At 40.8% G+C, this 10,311-nt stretch overlaps 1 long non-coding RNA gene across 1 annotated transcript; it reads left to right on the forward strand.

Moving 5' to 3' along the window:
* The first annotated feature begins 5,246 nt into the window (after positions 1 to 5,246).
* On the forward strand, positions 5,247 to 6,700 carry LOC109639318 (uncharacterized). Its single transcript, XR_002203386.2, has 3 exons — positions 5,247 to 5,387; positions 6,043 to 6,141; positions 6,561 to 6,700. It is a non-coding gene; the product is annotated as an uncharacterized lncRNA (long non-coding RNA).
* Positions 6,701 to 10,311: the final 3,611 nt, after the last annotated feature.

The raw sequence follows: 10,311 nt of genomic DNA on the forward strand, positions 1-10,311 counted from the left end.
ATAGATAGATAGATAGATAGATAGATAGATAGATAGATAGATAGATAGATAGATAGACCATTGTTACAATCAAAACAAAGAGCAAAAAATGTGTTTTGCATTTTCTGTACTTTTTCTAAAACAAACATAACTTTTTTTGTTATTTTAAACAGTTTTATTCCAGAAGTCGTACTATTTCTGAGCGACAGAGATTAAAGTTCCCACTGTGTATAATTTCATAAAGATTTCAGTTTCTAGTTGAAATAATGTCACTTTGATCTTTGTGGTGTTGGACACCACTACCTTATTTTTTTTATAACATAATAATATTCTGTGGTGGTGAGTTTTTTTTATGAGTGTGACTTAACTGTGTGTTTGTGAGTTTTTATGTTTGCAAACCTGTTTGTGTGAAATGAGCCCTTTTGGGACTGATAAAGTTGAGGAAAATGCATATTTCTACAGTCACATGTTAGTACCTTTACTCACAGTATAAGACAGTAGTACGTCTTGCTGAAGTTGGCTTCTGTTATTTTCAGACGGCAAAATTAAAGACCACAAAAAGAAATGATACAGAACAAAGCTTCAATTTAAACATGTGACACCATAAAAACCCAAAGAATGTCAGATAGTGTTTCTGGCCTGTATGTAGAAGACAGCGTGAAGTAGCAGCATATACACAGAGCACAGTTATAGCTCGACTGAACTCTGTATAAAAACCATTGTGCTGCAAGCAGTGAGCCCCACACCCGCCCCAGGGGCAAGCCTCCTTTTCTTCTCTTTATAGGAAAGGCCTTAACTCATGGAGACAAACCGAGCCATCATTATATTTAACAGAGTATCATAAACATTCCTGTATGCTGGATGGTAGATGGTGAACGTGTCTGGTTAGATGGACGAGTGGGTAAACACAGGGGACGCGACCTTGCAGCTCCCACACAAACACAGGCGCATCTCACCTGTATGAATCATAAACATAGAAGGGAGCTGCATCTTGGGCTACAAGCTAAACTTGGTCAAACAACACCCTGTCTTTCTCTATGTAAGGATGGATCACTCAGGACTGAACCATGGAGCGTCTCACAGCGTCTGATTTCAACAGATCAAGTCAAAATGGGATCAAGAATGAGTCAAGATCTAAGAAGGCACCATGAAATATGTTTTTATTAATATTGTTATTATTACTATTAAACATGAAGTCTATTTTACATAGTGGGTCAGATTGTAAATCTTCAAACTTTATTATACATATTATACATGTGGAGAAAATATTATACTATATTATATTGTGCTCAAATTAAACCTTACATAGCTTACAATTAAAAATGAAATAAAAGTTTAGCAAACAACTACACATTTGGAAGTTTCCAAAAAAGCATTACTCCAATTTAACAGTCCATGAAACCCACAGGCTACATCAGCTCAAACTGTAACATACCCCTTAGAGTAAAAACACTTCTCCTTCAACACCACCACAAACCAGTAGCTGATAAATGACCATAGACTTGAATCAAATCCTCTTTGGCTCTTATATTGAATTTCATTGGTTTGTACAGGTGTACCTAATAAATTGGTAAAAGTGAGCACCGAGCTGTCAAGTTAGTGAGATGTGTAAGAGCGGGTTGAGTGAACAACAACTCATGCAGATAAGTCACTGACCCGTCACCAACCTGTACGTCTCCATGGGTTACTGCACTAAAGATGGGGCCCTGATGGACGACCACATGCCTCTTTGTGAATGACAGTTACTGTGTTTTAAATAGGGGTGTGTGTGCATGTAAGTGTGCGTGTGTGTGTCACAGAACCAGTATCAATGGAACTATTAACGACCCATTTACCACTCTCCATGCCCTTCTACCCATTGCTGTATTCCTCTTACAGCAAACACTGGCTTGAAACTAATAAAACAAAGTCACAAAAGTGAAATCATTGTTTAAAACACACTTTGTGGACAGCTCCTGCAAACAAACCCTCACCATCAGGTCTGCATGCCTGCAGGAACGGACGGAAGGCTGGAAACCTGGTTTTGGATGGAAAAATAAATAGAACGTGTGTGGTACAGAAAGTCAGCTTTGTCTGCAGGGCAGGGGAAATGGATGGGTATTGGCTCCAGAGTGTTGGTACAAGGGTATGTGTGTGTGTGTATCCATCTGTGCATACATATGTAAGTTTACATATGTGCAGCCATACATGGATCTGGTGTCTTTGCCTGTGACGGGTGTGTATGATGTTGTGTGTCTTTGCAGTTCAGGCAAAGTGACTAATGATGCTGATTATTTCTTGCTGTCAGACAGGACATCCTGCTTTCACTGAGGGCCATGTGGAGCCGTGGCTGATGACCTCAACACATGCTGGGACTCTGAGGGAAAAAACCCTGACTTAATAAACACTCTGTGCATACATCAATGTTCAGCTGTAGATGCCAAATAACAAATCACCCAGATGTGAAACCATTACAGCAGGAATTATTTCCACCATTTTACAGACTGACATCATAAATGAAACCCCAAAAAATCAGTTATCTTCAATCACCTTGATGGGACAAGTACTTAAAAAAAAAAAAAAAGATAATGCTTAAAAATTATAAAAATAATTTGTACTTTTTTGGGGAACCAAAAATAAATGACCATCATTTTCTTCTTCCTTTGCTTTCTGTGTAGTACCCATAGACATGACGGCCCCTCAAAAGTGAAGCCAAAGCATCTATGTCACCACCTGGTGGCTGGCTGCGGTATCAGTCATATATGATATATAAACGCCTCCTCCACGTTAGTGCATGGGACATGAACCACAGTAAAAGCTAAAGCATGTTGAATACCTTTTTTTAAAGGGGATGTATTTGCAAATGTTCATTTTCCAGGTAAGTTAGGTTTTGATTGATTAAAAACAAGTTCAACATTTCAGGTCAGATGTGCAAGATGCCAGCGCTCGTATCAGGGATATTTAAGCTTCATCTCTGGAGCGTTGGAGGAAGTGAAATTGTGTCATCCATATAAGTACTAGACAGTCTATGGTAGAACCAGTAATATTAACACATTTACAACATGTACTTAAAAGCTCCATTCATCTCCTTTCACAAACAACTCTCAACATTTCATTTTTGAAAGCAGAGACACATTATGCCAATCAATGGACCTTGTCCCATGTGTGTGTGTGTGTGTGTGTGTGTGTGTGTGTGTGTGTGTGTGTATTGTATGTACCGTGTATTTACAGACATCTGTTTCCCTCTGGGTTGAAGGTGGAAAAACCTCAGTTCCAACCCTAAGAGATGAATGATGGAGTCCAATCAGAATCTTATTTGAAGAAAGGTATATGGGGCACGCTGCAGCACTCTCATATGTAACCTCGCCCATTCAGCACCAGACCTCATCGTTTTCCAAATCTTTGCAGGGTCCCCTCGACTGAGAGTCAGTCCACATTTCACTGGAGGGGCACAAAATGCCTCTGGAAGTGGTTTCAGGGTCTGAGGCCTCACTGAATGTTGATTTTAATTGAGCACAAGTATGTGCGTTTGATGTATGTGTGTGTGTGCTCTGTTTGGGGTTGTAGGTACGACGCATTTCTACAAATGTGCTCATACTACTGTTTGCTTTAACAATCATTAGGTTTTACAGGACAATGTGTTATATTATATTTTTGTGTATACACAACAATGTTTAGGGACTTGTGCACCATACGAACACAGTGGAAAGTTGGAAACAAAGTTTAATTTTGAAAACTATATATTTATATTTGTTACTATTGAAAACAATATATATATATATTTACTGTATATATATATGTATATAATATTTCATATATACATCATAAATATACACACACAAGGGTTTTTAAAATCCCATGTGTCAGAGAAAAAAGCTTTTATTTTCTCTGGGTGATGGCCCGGCTCACTGTTTTCTGGCCTAGCTCATATATTTGCAAATAACACCGGCGATCTCCCATCATGGGCCAAACAAGCAGTGTTTGCTTGCTTACTCAACAAAGAAGAACAGCTCGCTCATTCACTCCCATACACAAGCAAAGGCAAACATTCCCTTTATTGTGCAGACGTCCCTTTTTCTCCCTCTTTCATTTTACCCCCGTTTTCCTCTCAGAGCCCAGGAAGTGTGCACTCACACACTCACCCCGGAACAAGCCTGGAGGTCTTCGGACCACACACACAGAGCGGCGCAAGGATCTCACCCAAACTTTCTCTCTTTCTTTCTCTCCTTCCTTTATCCCACCCCTCCTATCTCACTGTCTCATGCGGTCACTCTTTCTCTATCACTCTCACGTTTTCTTAGATCTCTCCTTCTCTTTTTCCACCTCTCGGCCCGGCCTGACCGTGCCTAAGTACTGGTTGTTTGCCCTCTGTTGCATGCCCATATCTCCACTCCAGCAGTGTGCTCTTCCCCCTGTGTTACTGTTTGTTTGAAAATGCTGATGTGAACTGTAGCGAGGACGGTCACTTAGTATGATATTTGTGCCTGTGAGGACCACCCAGCTGGCCGGGGGTGAAGACACGGTGGAGTTTTGGGCTTTATTTTTCAACGCCTCCGCCGTTCCCATGCAGGGCCTTGGAGTTGAATGAGTTTAATCCCTCTCTGTCACCAGTTTGTAAGATTGTGACACAACTTGGATTGTAGTCAGCTGTGTGGCGTCCAGGTGAGAGACAGGATGTGCAAACAGAGGGCGACTCTATCGATTAAGCCGCGAGAAAGAAAGAGAAGTGGGAGTCACATGAAATGGGATTTGTTCAAGCGATTCCCTCTAGTGGCTATGGATGAAAAGTCAAGGTAAAGAAACCTAAGCTGCTCAAGAATTTCAGTGGTGGAGGGTGCTGACTCCCAAAGAGGGGCATTTGTACCCAAGACAGGGGGGCTTATGAAGTTCAATATTAGTATTGAATAAAATCATTCAATGAATCAGATTTGTGTTATGATGGAGTGGTACCAGCTCATGTGACATGACTAGGAGGGTTAGACGATACCAGCTGCTGTGAGGGATTCCATGTTTTCAATCCCTGAGACTCCTGCAGTTCACAGTCAATTACTCTCACACAAAGAGAGCCACAAACCACTTGAAAATAGACAACCAGATTTACACACAGCAGTTATTGCATATCAAAGTGGTGAGATCTTACTTACGTAAGTGAGGAGAGTTCATTAAGGCCTCTCAGAGGAGGCAAAGAGGCATAAATGGCCTTGACCCAGTTGCTCTTACATGCTAGCTGATACTGTGGATAAGGAGGCCTGAGCGTCGTGTTGGGTGGCACCATGTGTGAGCTGGGGATTTACAGTGTCTCCAGACCACACACAGACAAAGGAGACAGAGCGAGAGAGGGAGGGATGGATGGAGGGAGAGGGAGGATATGCAGAAGAAGCAAGGAAGGAGGAGATACGTGGCATGAGAGAGAGATGGGGGAGTTATGGGTAAGTGCAGATATTTAGTCACTGTGGGCATTAGGGATTGTGACTGTACTCACTTGGATGATCTTTTGTACGTGTGTGTGTGTGTGTGTGTGTGTGTGTGTGTGTGTGTGTGTGTGTGTGTGTGTGTGTGTGTAGTCGAGGTATTACTGATGTTGTGGTGATTTGTCAAACTTATGGGGACAACAACCAGAGTCTCCATAATGTAAATCATTGAATCTTGAGGTGAAGAGACACTGTATATACAAAAGTATGGGTGTTAGTAACCAAAGCCGTCATGTCAGCTTCATCATTATTTATTAGTTTGTGAACTACTTAACTTGTAAGAGTACATGAGTAATAAGAGAACAGTCTAGATGTTTCCAGTGGGGCTTAAAATAGAGAGACTCCTGGACACAGGAGAGAATAGTGGCACTAGAAGAAGAAGCCATAAAACCTATATTTTTTCTGCTCTGACGGGCCACACTGCAGTACCACTGATTAATTTAAATACAGGATATCAGTATCAGAGTAACAACATTAGGGAACATGGAAAGAATATAGGCAAATATGCCAATGAATACAGATTTGTCCATGCTTCAAGTTTGATCCTGTGTGGCTTGTGAGGCCTCTGTCTGTGATTCACTGTAAAGTTTTCCATCTCTGACTTGTGTGTTAGGGGGAGTGCAGTGCAGCCGTGAAGGAGAAAGCAATGTGTGCTAAATGGTCCATAAGCGTGGCTTGGCCTGGCCCTGCAAGCCCCTCTGGACCCCATATGGTGAATGTGTGTGTGTGCTACATGCATGGATGCATGGCCTGGCCCTCAGCATGACTGCTCCCCACCGGATAACATCCCATAAAACACTGACAAACGCAAACACACACAGACACACACATATAAGGGCTTTGTGGCTTCGAGTGTTAAAAAAGTTTCATATACATTTTGATATCATGTGTGGCGCCGTTCTGGCTTATGCTGTTTTCATGCAAATACACAGACACCTTTGCATGAAACTGTAAGGACAATTCAAGTAAAACCTCCCAACCACACAAACATGTTGCTATCTACCACACATGTACTTCACCCATGCACACAAGCGCCCCATTCAACCACTATCTGCCTTCACACACAACAACTCCTGCAAAACAAAAAATCCTTCTAATCAAGCACCCTTGTCTCCACATCTCCCCTTGCAGGAGCTGCGCTACTACAGACACCACGTTGTAGTCCCCCGATCCTGATTGTGAAGCGGGGAGTGGAGGGGAACATAATTGCATGCTTAAACGCCTGAGAAACGGACGTCCAGTTCTGCTGAGCTGGTGCTTTTTGTGTGGCCTCATTGTTGGGACGTGCAGTCATGCAGCTCTTTGAGTCCCTGTCGGTGCTCATGTTGGGTTAGGGGTGGTTCAGAACAGTGGAAGAGGGGGAAATGTTGTCTAGTGGCCAGATATTTCATTCCAAGACCAAGCACTTTGTGCCTGTTCACCGTGCCTGGCAGGAGGAGGGTGGCTGTGACCAGAATTGAATAAAAACAGTGAAAGAAATCAGAGGCTCTTCTCTCTTTCTGCTCCATGATCTAATACTGTTGTTGTCGGCCATAATGTTTTAAAGATCCTCTGAGGGTAAGACACAAACCACACAGACACACATCCTATACACATGCACACACATGCATAGACGCCACAGTCGTTTATTCTCTCTGGTTGATGTGCTTAGTGTGGCCCAAGTGGACAAACAAAAGGCTCCTCTATGGGGCTGCAGTGTAATGAGAGGCGAGTTTGATCGTAAATATGTTGCTCTGCAAAGTTTTTCCATCTCACTGCAGGACAAAAGGAGCGAGCCATCAAATACGGGTCATCAGATGCTTCTACGTTGTAAATCAGCTCACTGAGCAGAATCGGTTGTGTCATCGCGGCCGTCTGTGGCCTAAAAGTGTTCGTTAGAAGCAGCAGGATTCCCCGATCACAGGTGGCCGCTGGTGCAACAGTAGAAATGACAGAGATGAAGAAGGAAGCAACAAACAGGTGGTTTCTGACCTCCTCATTCTGTGCTTGTAGGATCTCATAAAAATTGTGTCAGAGTAAGAAACATTAACATAGAAAAAAAATCCGCAACTTAGTTCAGATTTGATGATATTTAGTATAACGATCAGAGTACAAATACTTGTATCTGTACTTTACTTGCTTAAATTATATACATTTATCTGATGACTTTTAACTTTTACTTGCTACATTTTAACACAAATATCTGTATTTTCTGCTCCTTACATTAACAGACTTGTTGCTATTGTTTCCATGCATTTGAGGGGACAGATTTCAATCTAAATGGACGAGGCAATTACACAGAAAAAGCTGATTCCTTGTTGTATCTCGCTCAGTGCATATCATGCACAGACAAGAGAAGGAGACTCAACCGCGGAGAGGAGGCACTGCGAATATGTCATATAAATATGTTTTTTAGTATCTGTACTTATACTTGAATAAATAATGTGTGTAATTTTGCCACTTCTGATAATGAAGTCCCACCCACTCCAGTCAAGTTAGGTAGCAACTAAAAGAGGAAAAACCTGCCACTATATCACAACCCCTACGATTCAGCCGTTCTGAATAAAAAACATGTGGACCATGTTGATTTTAAAACTGATATTAATCCAAGTGTTTTCACTTTGTCTACGCTGACACCCACACCTTGAATGAACTGCTAAGAAACCAATGAAACAGATAGAAAAGCAAGTGAATTGGAAAGCAAGAGAAGACAAACGAGAATAAAAATGAGAAGCATGAATTATCAACCTAATTTTCCATCCCTGCAATCAATGCTTATGAAGCTGAAACTGTCGTTTTTGGCATGGTGGTAATTGCTTTTGGCCCGGGGCAGCCCCTCTGACTCATGAGAGAGAGGTGGTGTAACGCAGATGGAGTGTTTCCGAAGCTCCTGTGAGCCGGACAAGACCTCCATTCAGGTCTTCCCCCCTCCAACCGCTGATTATGACCAACAACAGAGGTTCAGGGAGCGTCTGGTCCAACGCTATGTTTTATTCAATTCAAATCTAGATTCAGCCAAATGAATCTGAGTAAGATGAAAAAGTATGGCTGCAGGAAACACGTCGACCAGAGAAGTTTGCTTAAGTCAGTCCAGGTGGGTTTTCAGGAAAGCCAGCGGGGAAATTTCATGGTGAATGGAAGAGAATGCTCCCTCCTGACCTGATAAGAATAAATTATGAAACAGTTTTTAATCACTCTTGTGATGATCTTATACTTAAAGAAGCATCTCAGTGCCGATATAGACATTTTATTTACATGACCATTAGTTGTAGACATTAGGAGCATTTTCTTTATATAATGGTTCTTAAGACTTTAAGTGCTTGTAATTTAGTTAGTTAAATCACCCAACAATATATTCATTTGTTTAAAGCACTTCCACTTCTATCTTGAAACCCTCCTCACACTTCTATGTGTCAATACAAATCCAAAATTATTATGATTATTTATATTGTCATTATATATATTGTTATTATGTGTATTTATTTTGTTCATTTTTCATTTATTCTATTTAGTTTTACTAAATTCAAGTTTAGATTATATGTACTTTACTATCTTAACTAGATATCTTTTATCTTTATAATTTCTATTGTGAAATGCTTTGGTATGCATTCTCTAAATCTGTTTTAAACTCTCTTTAATACATCTTTAACATTTTATGTTTTGTCAATCACCTGTAATGCACTTTGCATTACATTAGAATTGTTTCAAAGATTCCATATACATAAAATTGGATTTTATTGATTGATTGACATGCATCTGATGGTACATTTGTACATTTACTTGAATACAATTTCGAATGCAGGACTTGAGTATCTTTACACTTTTATTTCTGTTTTCACTTAAGTTAGGGATCCGAGCTTTTCCACAACATCTACATATAGATGCATGTTTCAATTTTTCTGAAAATTCTTTGCATCATGGCCTGAAGATTCAAGCCTCCAACCCCTTTATATACAGTCTAGGCTCCAACCTCAGAAATGTCTGTTTTCTTTTATGTCTGTTATATTTCATTTATAATGATTTCTAAATTTGGACAGAGAAAATCTATTCTGTTTTGGTGAAATTCTGGGCCTGAGGCAGGTTTTTAAGTGATCATCGCCCGCACAGCACTTAGCCTTGCGTTGTTTCATAAATGAACATCATTAAAAGTTTATAAGATTGAACATATTAGGTTTTTCTCTAAAACTTAATGATGAGCAAAGCTACATTCACTTCATTTCAGAAAAATCAAACCAAAGCTCAGCACAATCAACTTTACACAGTCGCTCAACAAATCATTGTTCCCATCTACTAATCATCTGTGAAAATGCCTGTTGATGAGAACTTGTTATCTGCAGCCAATGATCTATTTATCCCGACTGTATCTGCTTGAGTGCTAATGTATTATAGCAAATGAGGCCGGAGAAGGCACTTGTGGTTCAGTGAGAGAATGGGTGTGTATGAGATGGAGAGCAGTATGTAAACCGTTTGACATCAGTGTTTGGGGCTGTCTTTATGAGAACATCTGCGGCAGCTGCCCTATAAATTCCCAGTGTAGAGAAAACAGGAACAAAAAGTGCCTTTTTGTATGGCAGTGTACCATGGCGAGAAGTGGACCTTGTCGTTCCTCATCTGCAGCAACACAGCCAACGTTTAGGGAAAGTCAAATCAGGGATGGAGAACTGACACAGTGTTAGTGTGTGTTTAGAAATCAGTGCAGAGCAGCAGGCAACTTTGACTGCCTCAAAATCAACCCCAGAAAATATATACAACATATTTACCGTATTTCTTCAGACCACCAAGTCTCAAGTCCTTCATGTGTGTTTTAGTCCCTTTACTTTCACCTCCTGTCTGGACTGATGTGTGTTATTCTCTTAACTGAGGAGCCATATTAGTTGATGTGATGATGCTGTTGCACCTCTTC

Source organism: Paralichthys olivaceus, chromosome 4 (assembly GCF_024713975.1).
Source record: "Paralichthys olivaceus isolate ysfri-2021 chromosome 4, ASM2471397v2, whole genome shotgun sequence".
Classification (NCBI taxonomy): domain Eukaryota; kingdom Metazoa; phylum Chordata; class Actinopteri; order Pleuronectiformes; family Paralichthyidae; genus Paralichthys; species Paralichthys olivaceus.